Genomic DNA, 21,226 nt, shown 5'->3' with positions numbered 1-21,226 from the left:
AGGGACTCGTCTCGAGTCTCGTTTCGCAGGGACTCGCGTCGAGTCTTGTTTGCAGGGTCTCGCGTCGAGTCTTGTTTCGCAGGGTCTCGCCTCGAGTCTTGTTTCACAGGGACTCGCCTCGAGTCTTGTTTGCAGGGACTCACCTCAAGTCTTGTTTACAGGGACTCGCCTCAAGTCTTGTTTCGCAGGGTCTCGCGTCGAGTCTTGTTTCGCAGGGTCTCGCCTCGAGTCTTGTTTCACAGGGACTCGTCTCGAGTCTTGTTTCGCAGGGTCTCGCCTCGAGTCTTGTTTCACAGGGACTCGTCTCGAGTCTTGTTTCGCAGGGACTCGCGTCGAGTCTTGTTTGCAGGGACTCGCCCCGAGTCTTGTTTTGCAGGGCCTTGCCCTGAGTCTTGTTTCGCAGGGTCTCGCCTCGAGTCTTGTTTCACAGGGACTCGCCTCGAGTCTTGTTTGCAGGGACTCACCTCGAGTCTTGTTTGCAGGGACTCGCCCCGAGTCTTGTTTTGCAGGGTCTCGCGTCGAGTCTTGTTTCACAGGGACTCGTCTCGAGTCTTGTTTCGCAGGGACTCGCGTCGAGTCTTGTTTGCAGGGACTCGCCCCGAGTCTTGTTTTGCAGGGCCTTGCCCTGAGTCTTGTTTCGCAGGGTCTCGCCTCGAGTCTTGTTTCACAGGGACTCGCCTCGAGTCTTGTTTGCAGGGACTCACCTCGAGTCTTGTTTGCAGGGACTCGCCCCGAGTCTTGTTTTGCAGGGTCTCGCGTCGAGTCTTGTTTCACAGGGACTCGTCTCGAGTCTTGTTTCACAGGGACTCGCCTCGAGTCTTGTTTGCAGGGACTCACCTCGAGTCTTGTTTGCAGGGACTCGCCCCGAGTCTTGTTTTGCAGGGTCTCGCGTCGAGTCTTGTTTCACAGGGACTCGTCTCGAGTCTTGTTTCGCAGGGACTCGCGTCGAGTCTTGTTTTGCAGGGTCTCGCGTCGAGTCTTGTTTCACAGGGACTCGTCTCGAGTCTTGTTTCGCAGGGACTCGCGTCGAGTCTTGTTTTGCAGGGTCTCGCGTCGAGTCTTGTTTCGCAGGGACTCACCTCGAGTCTTGTTTCACAGGGACTCGTCTCGAGTCTTGTTTGCAGGGACTCGCCCTGAGTCTTGTTTGCAGGGACTCGCCCTGAGTCTTGTTTTGCAGGGACTCGCCTCGAGTCTTGTTTCGCAGGGTCTCGCCTCGAGTCTTGTTTGCAGGGCCTTGCCCCGAGTCTTGTTTCACAGGGACTCGTCTCGAGTCTTGTTTCGCAGGGACTCGCGTCGAGTCTTGTTTGCAGGGCCTTGCCCTGAGTCTTGTTTTGCAGGGACTCGCCTCGAGTCTTGTTTCACAGGGACTCGCCTCAAGTCTTGTTTTGCAGGGACTCGCCTCGAGTCTTGTTTCGCAGGGTCTCGAGTCGAGTCACTACAACTCTGCCTTATAGTGTTTACAAAAATACAAAACATACATGAAATATATTTAGAAAAGCATTTAACCAGTTGCTCCTGAGCTTCTGAACAGCTAACAACTGAAATATAACACAAGAATTGATAAATACAGTACTTTTTCTTGTGTTTAACTGTGTTACAGCTAATTATATTTTTCTTAAAACCTAAAACACACTTCAATACATCATCTTATCCATAAACTCTTTCGCCATAGCTGGCTACATTTGTGTTGCTTTATAATTTTTTAACATACCTTTGAAATAAACCATTTAATAATAACATGTTCATATGAAAATGAAAGATGCTACAATACAGTTTCAAACCTTCACTATTTCTTACAAAAAAATCATAATATTGCAGTCGGAAAAAGGAAAGAAGGGTTTAATGTATCACAAACATTCAGACAGAGTACTTGGAGACAAGAAGTTATATTATATAGGAATTCAATGTGTCATCTGCTCTACACTCCATGAGCCCTGCAATTATTGCTTGTATCAACCTAGTGGAAAATTGGAAAAAGACACAGCCAACTATGATGCAGCATTTCAGGTCATCTGCCAGTAAATCCCTGCTACTATAAACATAAAGTCTCATCACTTTTTATCAAATTGCAATGCCACTGTAACTGTAGCCAAACTGTATTTGAAACTCAAAGCAACAAATTGAATGACAAAGTAAAAAGAGACCTGCAACAGAAGATTTTATTCAACAAAATTAGATGACAACATTTTAATAATTGACTTAATCCTAGTATTTTTATGAAACAAGCATTCATGCAAGAGAGAAAAAGAAGTATCTCAAGCAGCTTACAGATGTGATTCCCATCCCATCTAGTAATCTACAATATATTAACTACAGTCAGTTTAGAGGCTTTTCTATGTTCATTTAGCACCTGTTCAATTGTAAGCAGAATGCATGGTTTGTGTTTGTATTTATATAGCAATAAACTTAGCACAAATGGAAGTCACTTTAAACTTGGTGACATTCTCTTTGCAGTTGTACTGTAAGATGACTTCTTATTGTGCTGGTTCCCAACATTTTACATTGGTTACGAACACCTTGGGAATGGAGGTTTTATTAAATGTGTACGGCTGCTATTTGCAGCCATAATCTGGTGAATAATAAAAGGATATAGCATAGTAATGCACTATTCATATTGTTATGGTTTGAAAGGCTTTCCAAACTTACTATACATGGGAAAATACTTCTTCTTCTTCTTTGGCACGCTACTCCTCTTACACCGTTTAAGCTAGAAACGCCGTTCAAACTTTAAAACATGTAGACCGGTCTGCAATAGTGTGTTTGTATACAACTTTTTGATATCTTTTATACTTTTTAAACTATTAAGCTTTTTGTCCTTTTTTGTCCATCTTCATTCACTTTAATGGGACTTTTTTCAATATTCTAAAGCTCCCCATTGTTTGAAAACCCAGACTTCCAACATTCTATTTACTGTAAACGATGTAACTTTTGACACAAATCAGCTACTTTGACCACTTTCCCAAAAGGTAAGACAAAAAGTTAGAGCATATGGAATATTCCTCTACTTATCTGCTATTCAATTATGAAATCAAAACAGAAATAACTTTGACCAATCAAGAGGTACACCTGTTTTAGTAACCGCACCAACTACGTTTTCTCTAACTTTTTATAAACTGAAATTTTGACCACTTTCCCAACAAGCTAGACAAAAAGTTAGAGGGTATGACATATTCCTCTACTTCTCTGCTATTCAAATATCAAAACAGGAATGGCGTCTACCAATCAAGAGGTACAGCTGTTTTAGTAACCACATCCATCAACTTCTTTCAGTAGGCTACTTCCCACTGTTGAATTAACTGTCATAGAACTTTGAGAAATTTCAAATTATAGCACATTCTAAGCATGAGACAATTAGTAAACAATGTGACTTTTGATACAAATCAGCTACTTTGACCACTTTCCCAATAAAGCAAGCCCCACCACAACTTTACTTGTAAAGTTACCATCTAGTTTAACTTACTATTCAGATTGTAACTGTAGCAAAAACCAGTGTTGGGCACGTTCAAAAGATTTTCAACATAACACTTCTGAATGCTGGGATTGCACTGAATGATTTTTTTGTTATGTTTAGTTTTAGTTAATGACAGACGAATGCCCAGGTTAGGAAAAATCGATTCATTTATCCGCTGCTTTCATATCTCTCCTCTACATACATTTTTGTAATAAAATCCTGTGGATTTTTCTGTATTAATGAATCTGTGAGAGCAGAAGGTATGGTGTACAAGTTACAGCTCAGTGGCTTAATGAAAAATTCAGAAATGATTATACATTAATATATTCAGGGACATTTTTTTCTTTGAAAAATGAAGGATGAGGTTTGTTACATCTCCAACAAACATTCAGGTTGGTTTCTACATGGCCTGCAATACTGACAGAGAAACATGATGGCTGTGCTTTCTTCAGCCATGCAACAGTCAGTGATGTAGAGGAATTTCAATTAGTAAGGTGATAATCAGCAGCAGCCCCAGAGGAATCAACTCCTATATCTGCCTTGTGGAGCTCTTGTACTTGTCTGATAAGCTTCAAATGCCAATCGGTCTAGATTCTGATGATATAATGTGATTTGTCATAGGCCCTGTTTTTTCATTGTGGTGATAACTCGATTTTTTTTTTTCTTCCTTGCAGCTAAATGACACGAGTGAACCCCCAGAATTTTTAATAGAAATGGAAAGAAAAGTATATTAAAATACTAAATTGATTAAAAGTATTAGATGTTACACCCAATTTATGTATTTTAAAAGCAAAAAAGGTATTTCTTTTGCTACATTTATATATTCTTACTATTCGGAATACTGTACCTGAGTGGACTGGATAATGAGAATGCAGATTATGCAAGTATTTATATGGTTTTGAGAGAATTCTACATGTGCTGTCACAGTATTCTGGACAGTCAACTTTTCGTTTTAAATCTACCCACCAACAAGCACACATTAAATGATGTAAACATCAGCAAAAGCAACAACACACCATGAAACATTAAGGTTGGTTCTTCTGACACTTTATTGACGCCAAGAAGCTTGCAATATATTATGTTTGGATTTTTACAATGTTGCCCCCTTTACAATCAGTTGGTTATTGGTATTTAACATAACTGTATCATTTAACTATTGATGTATTATTACAAAGACCTTAAAACAAATAATGAAGACCGGTATTTAACTAGTTTTAGCATGCCTAGTCATCATAGCTGAACCATTCCACATGCAAAACCCTAATTAAATTGTATAAGCCAGAAACACACGTGGAAGGGACTCGAGCTAGTTCAGCTAAGATGCTCTAATATTTTTAGACTAATAAAACAAACACCAACTTGGAATTAAAGTACACCTTCCCCCCAGGACATTTTGTTTAGACTTATTTCCAACGTTTGTATTAAACCTTTGAAGAGTAGCGTGGAGAGTGGCGGTGTGGGAAAAGTGCAGAGCAGAGCAGTTTAGAAGCAGTAAAGAGAAATTAAATCATTACTGCTTTAATCAGAAAATACAGTAAAATGGGAAATTACTGGAGCTTAAATTCTAACAGCTGCATGTCTTTTTTCTGATAACAAGCTGAAACTGGGGCCAGCTGATTACTTTCAGTTTCAAACTCGGTGCCATTCTGAGACAAGGAGGCGGAGCTAACAAAGCACGCACAGGCGCACACACAAAAGCAAGGCAGTCCAAACAACGCACAGCGTGGAGAAGTGCTTCGTGGAAAAGTGCAGAGCAGTTTAGAAGCAGTTTGAAAGCAGGTTGACAGCTGCAGAAACTAAACTTACAAAAAGCAGGGTTCAAATAGGCAGAGACATAATGTCCATTATAAATACCATATGGGACATACTGAAATTGAAGAATAAATCTATGAAAAAGATCTAGAAGTTTATGTTTATCTAGAAGAAATGTCTTCATCTAGACAATGTGGGGAAGCTATAAAAAAAGGCCAAGAAAATGCTCGGATATGTAGTGAAAAGTGTTGAATTTAAATGAAGGGAAGTAATGTTAAAACTTTACAATGCATTAGTAAGACTTCATTTAGAATATTGTGTTCAGTTCTGAGAGATTAGATAAAGGGGCATTCAGAACAGAAAGTAGGAGACACTTTTTTACACAGGGAATTGTGGGAGTCTGGAACCAACTCCCCAGTAATGTTGTTGAAGCTGACACCCTGGGATCCTTCAAGAATCTGCTTGGTGAGATTCTGGGATTAATAAGCTACTAACACCCAAACTCGCAAGATGGGCCGAATGGCCTCCTCTCATTTGTAACCTTTCTTATGTCCTTATGTTCTTAACTCCAAGTAAATGTTCAGGAGCACTGTTGTAGCAATGACACCAATGGTGATAAACAGACAGGTAACGCATGATCTTGGTAGACCTTATGCAGACTTTACTTGAAATACCTGCTCCTGTACTTGTAAGTAATACAATTATTGAAAAAAATGTCCAGTTCTGAGAGAATTCCATATGTGCTGTCACTTCCATATCATACATATTGTAACTGACATTGAGATCTTCCAAAAACTGGTGCCATTTATGATGTTTTGTTGAAAGCTGTTGAACATGCAGTTATAATTAACAAGTTAAGGGCCTTAGGATTTGGCACAGATAAATGCCTGTCTCTCCAGCAAGCCATAGGTATTAGCAGTAGATTACTGTACATCTAAAACAGTTTAACTCAGTAAGTGTGTGCCACAAGGGTCTTTCTTTTTTGCAACAAAAATACACGTTTCATACGGTTCATCATCTGAAAACTATATATTTCTCCTCTGTCATACCAAAAGGGACCAGATATGGGATTCAGGGGTACAACAATTGCCTTCAAAATATTGTTATGACCAGTACTATAAAAATCCTTTTAATATTTATTTTAATTGTTTTTGGGAGGTAGATTTATCTTTTCAGTGGATTTTGTCTTGTTTTTCGAAAGTGAATCATTCTGGCCAAAGATTTATCATTTTGATTATAGCCCTGTTGCTCGAGGATTTACCCAGGGATAGAGCCATTAAACCACACAGGATGAAAAGCTTTTCCTGACACCTATGTATCACTTTTCACCTAAGAGCTAACACAACTACATAGACAACAGGAAATTAAATGGTGCAGAGATGCTAGCTGGGCTGACACAAATGAATAATTTGATAACATCCACAGAATGTGAACCTGTTTTGTGACTGTCCATTTACTGGCACAGATTGATTGAGAATACAGTGTCATGACATATAATATACTGTATTATAGACTATAGGCTGTAGACCATAGCCAGAACAGGGGGCTGGTGCTTTAAAAACATTTCAACTAAACTGGACAAATGAAAATATAATATAAAGATACAAAGTGAATCATTGTAACTTCATAGTTTATACGTTCTAGGTACAGTATATACATATCTTCTATATCAACTCATCACACAAAAGAACTTTGATGTAAGTATCTACAGTATATTAAAATGTATCATTACCCAGAAGCTAAATTGAAAATCCATGTTGACCACTTTTCAAATGTGGGATGATGTCATAACCTTGTGACAGGTCCGCAATTCAAAGCTGGTGTTTTCATAACATAGCTTCCCACTTAGTTTTAGACTTAACTAACGGTACATTCTAGTTTAAAAAAATTACATCTTACAAAACATGTTTTCAAGACTGGCAATGGTGTTCCGAGTAACAAGTAAAAATGAGTATCTGTAACACGTTTATTACTCATACTCTTATTTTAGGGCGCTTCTGACTTCTAACTCTTCCAGCTGTGGTAACAATATATAGGCAAGAAAAAGACTTGCTTTTTCAGTGCCAGCTAACAAACAAAACCACCTGGTATTCTTTTTCTAAATAATTAAAAATGTAAGGACATAGTGATGAATTGAAAATTGAATGTCTGTACTTTTTCTGAGCAACTAATCTGAGTTAAAGTATAGGCCCTGTACTTTTAAATGGAACTGTATCAGTTTGGCAAACAGTGGAGGAAATATAAAACAGGAGAAGAAAAAAATAGTCCAGGTGTCTTTTGAGACATGTCAGTTAATGATATTACTAAGCTACACAATGATTAAAAGGGTTAGAAGAAAATAATACTGTGCGCTGTGGCATTAAAATGTGCAAATCAACATCTGTTTGAGCTGGTAAGTGGCTCCCACACAGGAAGCAAGCAACTGGATACATATTAAATCTCCTGCTTAACCACCCAGCTGCCCATTTATTTTGGCAATGTTAAAAATGCTCTTTTTTTGCAGATTTTTGATTCTTAGCCCTCAAATAAGCAATTTGGACAGTTTTCAAAACAATTTTTGCTATATATATATTTAAATACACACTTTTTATTGTGATTATGATAAATGGAAATACCATATTTCAATAGAATTTAAGTAACAACATAACAACAATGTGTTTACAATTGTAGCATTATAATATAGATCACAACATAACATAATTTTTCCATCAAGTATAAATAACACATCTTTTTTTATAATGGCAGCTTTATAATAACATTATAATACTTGTGCAGCCATATCACTTTTTAGAAATTATTTTTGTGTGATAGATTTTAAAGCAGACGCACTTCAAATCCTGATCAATGCTAACGTCTTTATCTAGCACATATACATCAGAAAACACGTCGCAAATTTTCCCAGTTTCAGCCACGGGTGTACAGCGCTGTTATATGAATAATTATCTGTGAAGTGTAGGTACAATAAATAAATAGGTCATTTTGACCAGTACCAAACCTGACAAGGCTTCCTTACAATCTGTAACACCAACAAATATATAAATAAATATCCTTGTTTTATTCTCTGTAGATACACAGGCATCCATTTTTCACTCTCAGCTGGGTATATACAGATGACCCGGTCTGTCTAACACATTTCTTAGGGACTGCTGCAATCTGCCAGTAAAAAATAAAACTGCATACACTGTTACAATACAGTTTTCTTATTTTTTCATTGAAGCAAGTTAAAAAGACATGTTAAACTTTGCAGATGCACATATAAGCGTCTGCACGCTATTCTCACGGGAGTGACAAATTTGGACTTGCATGTGCTCCACGTTTAAATCGCGGGATAAGCAGCTGGGTGGTTAAATAGAATGAGTTCATTGCATTATTGAAATATGCCTGCTGTGGAATATTTCACCATAGTCTTTACCATATACAGTCAGCTCTCAGATATCCGTTACCCAGATACACCTCAGTCATGTTTTACCACCCTTGTATTAAGAATAAAACCAATCCCCATTGTATATATGTAACAAATTAAATAAGGGAAAGTAAAAATAGATAACTTCGGTTAAAAATAAATATTTACTATTGTGCAGAGACATTGCTTGGGGCATTAGGACCATGGGGAAGCTACTGGAGTCAGGGATGCCTCCAGTTCAGATTAATTATTCAATTTAATGCCTTGTCAATTATTTTAACGATGTAATTGATTGTAAAGGGGAATGTAAAGAGCTTGATTGGCGAGAGGTTTGGGAGAGTGAGCGTAGAAAATTATTTGTTATTGATTTACTGGTAAACAAACATATTGAAACAGGTATTTGGATTACGACGCTGGATTTTGATTTGGTTTTGCTCATATTTAAATAGTATCAACAACTGTTTAGGTAGGGCCCGAGAACGGGTTAGGCTTTTGTTTTTTTTTCTTCTTTTTTTATTGTAAAAATTAAACATACGCTACAATGTTTTTCTGGCATCGTGTTTCATTTGCTTAGTTTGAAAGGGAAAAACTTAAAAATATAAAACAATGTAATGTAACTAGTAATGTACATTACTATACTGTATGTAACATTCAGTATTTTAATTATTTAATACAGTAATTCTCTGTTGCCATGGATAAAGATGGTCAGCTAAATGAATTATAAAAAATAACAAAAAACATGTAATTAACGTACTGAATAATACTGTACTGTAATTAGTAAAATAAACAAATTAATAAAAAAAATACATTACAGTAATAATAAATTATAGAAATAATAAAACTGATAATAATAATAATAATAATAATAATAATAATAATAATAATAATAATAATAATAATAATAATATACAAGTCAATAAACATAACTATACAAACTGTCAGTTCAGGTACAGCACAGTAATTGCCTGTACGCTATTTTAAGTCTTTTAGGCCCTGGCCAAATTACCGAGTTAAGGGTTTAAAACCTGTTTAAAAGTGCTTAAATCGATTTGCATCCACACTATAAACGGTTCACAACTGAGTCTGAAACCTACTCAGGAGGTAGTCTCGAACTCGGTTGTCATCATAACTGGGTTAGATAAACTGTTTTAACTGTAATCTGGAAGTGAACCGTGTTCAAGTCTGCTTACACAGTATCCTCTGATATCGCTTTGCAGTAGTATGTTGCCATAATCCCCCTGTTTATAAGAGACGAGAATAAAGAAGACAAGCCCGAATTAAAACACAGGAGGATTTATTCTTGTCATATTCCATTGGTACAGTCAGATATGCGAATGTACTGTAGTACACAAAACTTAAAATGTGTCCAAAACACTTTTTAAATTATCTTAGATCACATCACATATTAGCAAGTTAAAGGTCTTCATTTCGACTTTTAATTAAATTAAAGAACGTCTTATCTCCAAAAGAATTCCAAAAGTTATAATCCAACTTGTGTCCAAAAGCAAATGGAAGCCTCTTTTTAAATACTACTTTTCACGGTATCATTTAAGTTTAGGTATCACTCATGTCTTTCCAATACAGATTTTAGGACATCTCCCAGATAGTTTTTTTAGATAATATTGTCTTTGTTTGAAACATATGCAAATTCCAAAAGACACCACATAGCTAATGACTAATGGAAAACACTCTGTAATAAATTACTTAATTATATATATATATATTTGTATTCATTTTTCTTCATGTAAATCTATATTTTTCAGAGCAGAATAAAGATGACGAAGGCATGTTCCATGCCACAGTTCACACAGCTATATTATTTATTGTTTATTTAAAAAAAAAATGCTGTAACATAGAAAATTGTTTACAAAAAAAGTGAGTCTCTCTCTCTCACTTCTTTGCTCCATCACCACTTGCTGTTCCCTTTTCGTAATGGGATCGACAGTGCCTGTGTTTCAAATAAACTTCCACTTACCTGGTTAGATTGAAATGCAGTCCCCCCTTCTGTGCCGTCATTGAAATCACTCAAATCTGACATACAAATGAGGCCACACCCCGAAAGTTATGCAAACCACTGATGCAGACAGAAAAGGAAGGTGCTAAGCCTCAGCAACATCGTATTACTGGGCTATGGCAGTTTGCTTCTGTTTTTTTCATCAAAATCAGGGGCAAACACATTTCGTCCTGGTGTTTAAGGTTTACCCCATCATCAGAATCACGCCCACTAAGTTCATATCTTCCACAAGAAGGTAAATGATAACCTTCTCCCTCTGGTTAGAATCGTATCGCCTGAAGATTAAAAAACATGCTGTCATGTTTTTTCAAAATTTTCTTGCTTCAATGTCAGTTTGATTATTCTCTGACAATATTTATACCCATTGCCTCAGGTGTTACTTTCTATTTTTTTTTACTTTTGCTGAAAGAATGTATTGGACACTTTGAAAAAGAAAGTTTCTGCAATCAACAACTTTTTATTCCCTCTTCTTCTAATCATTACTTGACCACCTTCGACACAATGTAATTCCAACTCGTATTTCTTCTACCTCTAACTTCCTAAATAGAAATCCTTTCATGCAAATAATTTGTTTTCTTCACAAGTCTTCAGTGCAACGCAAGACCATGGCTTTCAAATACAATTATTAATGCAGCTTTAGTTTTCAGCTTTGTACTGCTTGTACAGTATGGTCATGATAAATGAATTATTGTTAAGAATCCTATACTTAGCTAATGATTTTTTTTTTAAAGCATGCAATCAAACTTCAATTAATTGACAATCAATTAAATATTTATAAAGCAGGGCTTTACTAAATTACATCTTCAGCGCTTCCTTAAAGGCTGTTCAATTCTGTTCAAAAGGGAGCAGCTGGCTGGATGTACAAAATCTTCACTGAAACCTATATCCATGGGCAAAGGTTAACAAAGCCATCACCATTTTCCCTAGGGCTAGTCAACTAGTTGACTACAAAAGTGACAACTGAACCTGGTTGTCGACAAACCACACATCATGTGATGTCATCGATGTAATCATGTGACATGCAGATAACAAGACAATCTTTAACTTGAACTTTAATCCCCATAACTGCAATCCCCATTCTGGTGCCAAGCCAGCAAGTCAGGGGGTTTTGGTTAAAATTGCAAAGTAAAAAAGCAGCCATGCACTGACTCACTTTTTGAACGCTGAAGCCCCAAGGCAAGTTCTTTCAAAATATTATCAGTAATATTTTAACTTGGTACACCTGTAGAGAAAATTAATAATAATACCTTAACTTAAGATCAAAGGTGCGACTATCTTGATTAAGGAAGCAGCAAATGGTAAACAGAGACTCGTATAAAGCAAAACAAACTTGCATACATGCCAACAGTTCCTATATGGTCGGGACAGCCCTGATTTCCTAGCAAATGTGATTTCCACGCATAGGAAGAAAATCCCGATATTTATCCTTGGAAATTCATCACAGCTCTAGGGCATTCGCTCTCGCGCCCATAGTGTTTATTTTTTCTCTCTGTGTCTCACTGCACTGCCTGGCAGGGATTGTGTTCACATGACCAGAGCTCAGTTTATTGACATATGTCATAATGGAAAAGTGTATTGTTTCCTTACTGCTGCTACAATAGTATTTGATGTGTATGAGTAAATCGTGGGAGCCAATGGAACATGAAGGATTGGAGTTAGTCCGTTCCCCTCCCCCCTCGACTATTTTTTACCTTGACTAGTGAACTATTTTTACTAGTTGTTCTACCCTTCCACCTTCCTGCACAAATTTAGTAGGGATTTTTAGATGCAGATTGGTGGCTTTTTGGAGGCAGCAAATGAATGATAACAGTAGGGTATTGTTTGGTGTTTACCTGATTTCTTGTGAACATATTACTGTTTATTAAAGTTTGGTTAGATTGAATAAAAACTACATTACATCACTTTTGAAATTGGAATTCCTTAAACTAGTGTAATTCTTTTGTGCTGTTAATACACCTGTTGCTAATAACTATTAATGAAATTCTGTGATGCATTAAACTTTCAGTTTACAAAGGGGTATAAACAGTTTTCTTCCTTCATTGCTACAGTTAATGGCAGTGACTATTATGGAAGTGTATTGTCAGTACCATACTACTGCAATGGGTTAACCAAATTTACAATGATAGGGTTTCATTTTTGTATTAAATAATTTCCTAGCCTAAGTTATTTTTTTAATTATAATTACTACATTTCTTTTCTCACATCTGCTTGATTATTCACTGTCCTGATTTTGCTTGGTAAAACAAATGCCTCATAATTAATTTACTTTCATTATGCTACCTCAATTACAAGAATAAAACTGAACCATTTAAATTGATTATTTGAATTTTCTAATAATAATAATGCAATCTTTCATTTTACATGGTATTATCATTAAACATATTCATGTTTTTAAATAACCTTAGTAAAAGATAATTGAACTATTATAGTATAACTGATGTATTCTTCTTGATGCTTAGATTCCCATTGTACAATTCTCAGCAAGCACATTCTGGTGACTCCCTGTTAAATTACAAGAATTACCACAGTGGTTTTGTTCGCAAGCTAATTTTGCACTGCTCCACTTTGATAGGACCCACTTTTAGAGCTTTGCACCCAAATACTCCTATGCATCTAATTATCTCATAGCACTTGGTGCTGAGGTCCAATTTTCAATCAAAAAAGAGGAGTAAAAGTCCATTTACCACCACTATTACACCTAGTTCATGGGGCAAGGCGCAAGCAATAAAACAACAATTTAAATCTGTTTAGACTGTCCACAATGGCTTTCTATTCAATTGATAATTCACAAACAACTTTTAGAGGAGGGTGAGTGGGTTACAAATGTGCATGTTTTCATGGTGTTAAAGAACTGTATGAATAACAATAGGTTGCATTTTGCTTTAAATCCTTTGTATGGTCCCATACAGTACATGTTACCTTAACATACTGGTTGTTAAAAATAACCATTAAACTGCAAAGTGGGACTTGCACAAAGAATTAGAGAGTTTGATCTTTCATAAAAGATGAATTACTGAAGTGATTTTCCTTTCCAGTGTCATTTTATTTATTTATTTATTTATTTATTTATTTTTGCTTCTACCTATTTTAATTAACATTGCTGTTTTCTCCTGTTCGACAGAGGAAAGAGAATTTATGGGGAGTGTCCGTCATTACCATAGGAATGAATACATGAATAGCTGATTGTGTGTTCTAGAGTAAAACCAAGATCAATTTTAAAATAGTCAATATTTACATGAGAGCAGGTAAGGAGCATATTATCGTACACAAAATGGAGCACAACAAAATATTTTAAAGTCAGCCTGTTAATGTGGTATTACTTACATCCACAAGGGCAAAGTGTTGCAGGGGGACAGGTTTATGGTTACACTGTGAGCACATCATCAAAAAGCCTGCTTCATACAGTATATACTGTAGGTTTAAAAAAAAAAAAAAATCCACTGAAGATAAAACAGTACACTAGCTGGGGTAAACAGAAACACAATAAACAGCAAACTCATTGACCATAACAGACCAACACACAATAAAGTCTAGATGATGAACCAATATTTCAGGCAGTTGACTGTTACGATTGCCTAGCATTCTGGGGATTTTGCTTTGTGTGTGACTGACAGGCAGGATTCACAAAGGTTTCACAGCTGAATGCATAATCCACATTATTGTTTGCTCACTACAAAAACATCTATTCTCCGAGGTTTCCATACTGCCACATCAAAATAGGAGTAACACAGCTTTGCTCATCTTTCACAAATAATTTTAAATGTAGTTGAAATGATCAAAACGGGCTTTTGATTATATAATTTTGGAATACCTGTGTGAATTTTACCAAATTACTTTTTACATCAAGTGCTGAGAGATCATAAACATCCACAAATCAAACCTCATTTACTAACCTGATCTCCTGCCTTGATCTTGGAGGACAGGTTACTCCTACAGTATATAATATAGCCAAAGATGACCTTCTAGACCACTGTGAATGTGTAGCCTCCCTTGCCAACAATACCCACATTTATTTCACAGTTGAAGGTGTTTCTAATATTTATTAGGTAAATGGGATACATTATTTGAAGCAGTTTGGTTCAGAAAATATAAATCAATTGCTTGTATTACAGTTTTGTTCAACTAAATGTTAACATAAGAACATTAGAAAGGAGACCATTCGGCCCATCTAAGTTTGTCCGGTTCCTAGTAGCTTATTGATCGGAGATCTTTGTCAAGTTGGGTCTTAAATGATCCAAGTGTTTCTGCTTCAACAATATAACTGGTAGCCCATTCCATACACACACCGCTGGCTGTGTGAAGAAGTGTCTTCTTCCCTCTGTCCTTAGTCTGTCTCTATTTAATTTCTGCTTAAAGTACTGGTTTGAGTTAACTATGTCAACACCTTTTAAGATTTTAAAGACTTCAGTCATTTACCACCTGATTCTTCTTTGTTCCAGGCTAAATAGATTTAGTTCTTTCATCCTTTCTTCAACTTCTCTCTCTCTCCATCCCCTCCGACCCACAAAGCTGGCCGTCAACTGGACCTCACCTTCTCCAGGGCCTGCTGCCCCTCCACCCTCTCTGTCACCCCTCTGGATTTCTCTGATCACTATTTCATCTCTTTTTCTCTGTCTCTCCCCTCTCTCCCTACTCCACCTACCCCCACTGTCACCTCCTACCGTAACCTCCACTCTCTCCCCCCCTCATATATTCTATGTTACCATGGCAACAGACCCCTAAACTGGGAAAAATAAATCCTTATATAAGTTCTGTTCATACGTATGTACATGGCTAATATTTTTTATATCAGACTCCTTCCTACGTCATCACCTTCCAGGGCCGGTGTCAGGGGTGGTACAAGGGATGCAACTTACCCCCCCGCCCAGCCTTATATATATATAGGTGCACTGGGATTATAAAAAAAAAATGGAACAAGGTAATATTGGTGGAATGTCTACTTCACAGTCTTGCACCAGGGCCCAGTAAACCCAAACACCGGCACTGTCACCTTCTTCAGTGTGCAATTTCTTCCTGCCTGTGCTGATTAACCCTTTGCTGGCGTTCTACTCAATACCTTTCTGTCGATTATATTGGGTTTTAATTTGTGATGTATGGTTATTAAACTACAAGCGCTAAAATAGAAAGTTGTTAGATACATGCACAATTTATAGTCATTCCTAGTAGGCGGCATAGGGTTAATGTCAACAGCCGCCATATTTATCACCAATTACAACAAGCACGATATAAAGCGGACAATAATAGACTACATTCAAAACAAACAATATGGACAATTCATAAAAAAACAGAGATTCACACCAATAACATAATTTAAAAGAGGAAAAAATTGCTGACATAAACCTCACAATGTCGTATTTGTGTTCAGTGGGAGAAAGAAAAGAATTTCAACAGATACCTGAAAAAGACCTGGACAAACACCTTTCGAATTTCATCTAGTCAGTAAAAAAAATACATAGTGATGAATTTGAACCAAGTTCTCTCTAAGCATTTTAGCAGCGTTGCCAGTTACCTGCACAGACATAACTATGAATGCAGCATTTTCCAGAGATAAAATAATAATAAGGGTCAGAATATATTACCACACAAAAATATCCCTCTTGTTGGTTTTGCGCTAGTAATCCAACTTGAGACATATTATTGTGTGGTAATATATTCTGACCCATATATTATTATTATATCTCTCTCTCTCTCTCTCTCTCTCTCTCTCTCTCTCTCTTTCTCTTTCTCTCTCTCTCTCTCTCTCTCTCTCTCTCTCTCTCTCTCTCTCTCTCTCTCTCTCTCTCTCTAAAACACTTCCAGGTGCCTTGTAAACTGTAAAAAAAGAGATCTAAGGGTAATACCATCTAAAGTTTTCTCATATAATGCTGTCAAACATTGAGTCATATTTTTTTCTGGCTCTTTTGTTGACTGTCAGCTCAGATTCCTTGAAGTGTCAGAGAGTGAAAATAACTCTGCATGCACTCTGTGCAGAATTTCAAACTGCGGTTTCCACCAGCGAGGGTAGAAGGCAGGTTGAGTTAGGAGGGCCCACAGAGAAATTGCTGTGCTAGCCCTGTATTACTAAGATAAACAAAAAGAAAATCAGTCAGGAGTTTTCCAGCACAGAAACAAATACATTGTAACTGCTACATTGTAGGTAGTTGAACTTGGTAGGAACTTTTGTAGCCAAAGATAAAATATATATATATTTTAGGGAGCTATTGAATAAATAAATGATACAGTCATATGGCTTTAGTATACAATACACTGTACCAATATTACAAAAATGCACCTGTATATTAAGCTGTCTACTACGTAATTTAAATTGATACTACTATCTATAATACATATTTCTATACTACAGTACATGCAGTAAGTGAGTAAGTGGTTTTTGAAATACATAGAATCAAAATGTATGTTATTAAAAAGAACAAATTAAAGAAAGTGTTTAATGTATATTATTAATTTAGCACTTTAATTTGTATATTAGGGCTTATATTTTCCTATTACAAGTTCATTTTCTGTTTGTGAAATGAAACAGCTTTAACAAATTGTAGGAATTAAGATTTGTATAAATGCAATCTGCACACTGGGTCCCCAAAGGATTGTTAAATCAGTATTTATTTGTGCTTGCTAGTGCTCAATGGATAGAGCAATGGATACCAAACACTGCAGACCACGCAAGTTGATAATGACAAAAATGATCTATTGTACTGGAAAATATAGGAGCTGTCATTCAAAGTGACAGACACCTCTACTATTTGTCAGTAGTAAACAAAAAAAGTAAACAATTTTAACTAGTATATGTTAAACCGATATAACCAGTATTATCTGCTATTGATTCAGAATCACTGTTATCAGAAAAATCTGATTAAAGCACAATGTCATATCCCAGTCCAATTCTGAGACTGAAAAGTGCTACGTATTCACTGGTTGTCTGGCTGCTGGCTTCAGGCCTTATCTTTAACTACTGATACTGACATGGCTATTAGGGGGTTCATTTGATAGGCTCCATGGTGTGCTGAGTAATCTGTATATATGTTGTTGTTCTTTTTTTGTTTGGTTTAATGTTTTGAATTGTCAAAAGAGATGAGGGAGTCAGGCAGACTTTAAAGTTATAAGTGTAAAAGGTTGTCCTGATGTTAACAATGAAAAGAAAAATTACAGGTTAGTAGTGCACTGGGGTTTGAGATCTGTCCTCTAAACCACTGCAGGAATAGCGATAAAACGTGTTCTGGCTTTTCTGTTCTCTACCACATCATGGCTCGTTATTGCTGTGTTACCTGTTTGACAATGTGGGCAATAATCCTTACACTATCAGTGCACTATAGCAAACATTTTGAAAATAGCTTTGAAATAGACTTTAAAGTTATAAACAGACTTTAAAGTGTAAAAAGAAGAATTACAGGAACATTATTTAAACAGTTGTAGCGACACGTGGGGACGTGTAACGTTATATTTTTCAGAACCCTTCTACTTACTCTAACGTATTGGCTGTTAATTCACTGTTAAGGTCCTGGGAGTTAGCTCCTATAGAACTACAGGACTGATTTTAGGGGTGACTAGTCACGCTTGCCCCTGCAAGTCAGGCACAAGTTTCTGACCTGGTCTGTGCAGGAATCCCTGTGGTGGAGGATTGTTTCAACAAGACAGCCCCTGCCTCCTGGTTTGAGTGTGTGCAGGATTTTTTTTCTGCACTGACAGAGCAATGCTGCGTAAGAATAATTTAGTCAAACTCTGCTATTAGTTGTATTAGTTATAAGTAAAGTAAAGCACATGACTAATATTGTCCCCTGTGAAAAACAGGTCCCAAAAAATAACATTTTTTATCACATTTAAAAAGAAGCAAGTTGTGATCATTGGGAATATCAAAATAATAAAGCATCCAGGTGTTTCTAATGCAGATGTAAAGAACTCCCATTGCATAGCAGACCGGCATTCCAGAAACTTTGACTAATTAGCTCCTAATAAAACCCGGAATGAGTCAAAAGAGTTATGCAGTGTGTCTCCTCTCTGAGACAAGGAAGCTCATATTCCAATCCCAGTTATGCGTACCACTTTTTAAAGAAAATATTATATAATGCAGTTTGATTGTCAGAAAGCCCAACAATATGTTGTATTCTGAATTGTATTCATAATTTATTAATATAGATTTTCATTTTTTTCACTACATGTATTATATCAAATGTAATATTTTGCAGAATATATATTCATGGGAAGCTTTGAGTTGAAATTCTAGTAAAAAAAAAAAAAAAGAATTCTACAAGCATATGTGTTTGTGCTGAAAAGAAACCAATACTGTCATACAATCTTCACTGATGAAGACTTGTCAGTAAGAAAAAAATATGAAAAGACTAATGTTTAATTTAATGATGTCCACTGTGTATTGATTTGGATGAAATAGAGAAGAAAAGCCACATCTGAAAGAGAAGACAGCAATTGCAGCAGACAGTCTAGGTGACTAATGACTTACAGCACCTTAGATAGCATTGTAATTCCTCCAGGAGAACACACCTGTGCCTGTGGCATCTGTAAAGACAGCACTTTCTATCTGGGATTAATGTTACAGATGCTGGGGTCTAATCAATTGATCTAAACAGTGGTGATTCTTAATATTGGATTGGAGACTCTTTACTGGATTTCTGCCTGTAACAATGTAAAACGCTTGGGTCCTATTGCGATGATTTAATTGACGGCAGAATTAAAATCTGCCACCATGTAGATCAATTGAATAGTCCTCAATATGTTTACATGTTCAAGAGTTCAAATGCCTGGCTGCATTCAGTCCTAAATGTACAAGGGATGTCTGGTTCAAGAGAAGCTATTGATTTACATATCAAAGTGATAGGAATCAATATCTTGTGTCTCTACTTTTAAGCATATTCTGCTATGACAATAATGAATTGCATTTTTCTCCTGCACATATTGGATTTAGCTTTGAATAGTACAGAACATTGCCATGGATTTAGATTAACTGACTTGTATATAACTGTGGTAATATTTTTGTATTGCAGAATATCCCAAAACATAAAAAAGACATATGCACACTTCAAATATCACTAATCATTATCAATGATCTCACATTGTTCACTGTGGAATTATACTGTACATGTTAAGTTGCATAGACAGTCGCTGTTTTTGATTGAAACAGTATATTTTATAATTACTTTTTGACAACAAATGAGTGTTGTTGCACATGGGGTATGACATAATTATTATTATTATTTATGCCATAGTAGTTACTATTCAGTCAGACAATAGTCATATGGATGGTGTTTAATGGTCCTTTATTCATCAAACTTAAAATCAATGACCCATAGCACCTGTCCATTTTGAGAAAGCTATTTGGAAAGAATAGTGAGTTATGTTCAGATACATCAAACTGTGGACATGTGGAATAAAATATTAGGATTAACCCTATTCATACCCGCAGAGGTTTCCTCCAAAACAAAGATCTTTAGTATGTCGAATGAACAGCAGTTAAAGGCAATTATATGAAATCCCATACTTTTTGGTTTATTTGGGGATTTCTTTGGGTTAGCCTCTATGAAGGCAGATGAACATTTGACACACCCAAGCCTAAGGGAAGAGGAGGGAAATAAGCCTCTCGCTCCAGATTTTTTAATTAATTTTTTTGTGTGTCAGGTCCCTAAGAGAATGTGCCCTGTAGTTAAATGCTCTCGACAGAATGGTGATATACTTTTATACCCCCTGTGTAATTCCTGACAACCCCTTCACTTTCATTTGACTATCAAGCTCTTACAGTGGTGTCAAGAGAGAGGATCAACCAGAAATAGGGTGCCTGGTGCATGCGGCACCGTGTTACAACACCTTTCCTCATAAAGAAATCACCATAGTACAACTTGTAAGCTGCTGTTTTCATGAAAGTTAATGAAAACAATTAATGCCCTTAGTTATTCACCGTATTATGTAAGAAATAATAACACGCTATACAAATTGAACATGTAGGATTTTTTCTGATAAACACGCACCCTGTGCGGGGTGCTGTACACATGGTTCTGCTTCAGATAAATGGCACAAGCTCTTATTGTTTCATCAGCCGTTTGTTCCTTTCCAATATGCAACGTTTGTTCATGTGCCCTTTTGAACGGTGAAGGAGTAAGAAATCATTGAAACATTGTGTGATTTCTCTGTGTTTAATGTAAATCTTTTCGAACCGCTATTTAACACAGCCCAAATTTGCGAACCATGTAGCTTTGCACGAACACAGTTTCGTAGTGATTAGCAGTTCCGTCTTTTTGTTCTTGCAAAACCAGGAGAAAGAGGAAGTGCTGGACTAACTTTAAATCAGCTAAAAGTTGTTTTTGATAATGTTATGTTGGAATGTATGTTTAAGCCATTTGATCAATATTCTTGTCTGCTTAGATACAGTTGACTGACATAACTTGAATATCACTGATTGCCTGCTGACACATCATGAGTTCTGCTCTCGATATGATTAAGTATTTTCATGAACTAAAATATCTTTATAACCTTCAGTTCAATCTTCTGCCTAGATACAAATGATAAATATAACGTGAAATTGCTGATTGATCATGCTTGTTAGAACCATAAAAGGTGTTAGAACCTTACAGTACTAGCCGTAGGGTCACTAAAGGGTGCTGGC

The sequence above is a fragment of the Acipenser ruthenus genome, chromosome 14, assembly GCF_902713425.1.
Source record: "Acipenser ruthenus chromosome 14, fAciRut3.2 maternal haplotype, whole genome shotgun sequence".
NCBI lineage: Eukaryota > Metazoa > Chordata > Actinopteri > Acipenseriformes > Acipenseridae > Acipenser > Acipenser ruthenus.
This window is presented reverse-complemented; position numbering follows the sequence as displayed.